The following is a 1,092-nucleotide window of genomic DNA, read 5'->3' as shown; positions in this document are numbered from 1 at the left end:
CATTCTGCCTCAGCCTCCCAAGTAGCTGGGACTACAGGCGCCCACCATCACGCCCAGCTAATTTTTTTTTTTTGTATATTTAGTAGAGATGGGGTTTCACCATGTTAGCCAGGATGGTCTCGATCTCCTGACCTCGTGATCTGCCCGTCTCAGCCCCTCAAAGTGCTGGGATTACAGGCGTGAGCCACCGCACCTGGCCTACTTTTTGTATTTTTAGTAGAGACGGGGGTTTCACCATGTTGGCTAGGCTGGTCTCGAACCCCTGACCTCAGGTGATCCACCTGCCTCGGCCTCCCAAAGTGCTGGGCTTACAGGTGTGAGCCACCTCACCCAGCCTCTTCTTTTTTTTTTTATGTTAGAAAAAAAAAAAACCCCAGAGGGGAAAGTGCAAACACAGTCCACCCCACCGATTATGCAGTTGAATTTCCTGCATTTGGGGAAATTGCAGGGGTCAGTACACCTGGAATGTGAGCCTAACTCTGGGAAAAGCACCTTTGTGATCACGGTGTCTCCTCTGCCAGGTAAGTATGCAGGGTGCTCTTCTAAACATGGGGACTCAGCAATGAACATGCAGACAAAATCCTTGTGCTGCGGCGTCCGTGCCACATCTGTGTCTATTTGTCTCACTCATCGAATGTATGCGCCTCGAGGGCAGGCACTTTTTCTAATTAATTAGGAGTTATCTCCCTGGAAGATTGTCGACACTTGGCAGAACTCAGTGACATTTACTAAACAGGTCCCATCGGGTCCCTCTCTGCGAGGTAAGAATTTAGAGTTAGGGTTCTCCAAGCAAAAATGTCCCAACAGGGCACATAGAGGGAGCTTCTTGTTTCTGTCTCACATGTCCGTGTGAAGAGACCACCAAACAGGCTTTGTGTGAGCAACAAGGCCGTTTATTTCACCTGGGTGCAGGTGGGCTGAGTCCGAAAAGAGAGTCAGCAAAGGGTGGTGGGATTATCATTAGATCTTTTAGGTTTTGGGATAGGCAGTGGAGTTAGGAGCAATGTTTTGGGGGCAGGGGGTGGATCTCACAAAATACATTCTCAAGGGTGGGGAGAATTACAAAGAACCTTCTTAAGGGTGGAGGAGAAA

General features: G+C 49.1%; 1 pseudogene; it reads right to left on the bottom strand.

Moving 5' to 3' along the window:
- Positions 1 to 376: 376 nt before the first annotated feature.
- Positions 377 to 529, bottom strand: LOC116484396 (U1 spliceosomal RNA; annotated as a pseudogene).
- Positions 530 to 1,092: the final 563 nt, after the last annotated feature.

This window comes from Hylobates moloch, unplaced genomic scaffold (assembly GCF_009828535.3).
Source record: "Hylobates moloch isolate HMO894 unplaced genomic scaffold, HMol_V3 SCAFFOLD_15, whole genome shotgun sequence".
Lineage (NCBI taxonomy): Eukaryota > Metazoa > Chordata > Mammalia > Primates > Hylobatidae > Hylobates > Hylobates moloch.
Note: the sequence above shows the minus strand (reverse complement) of the source record. Positions and strands in the feature narration are given on the sequence as shown.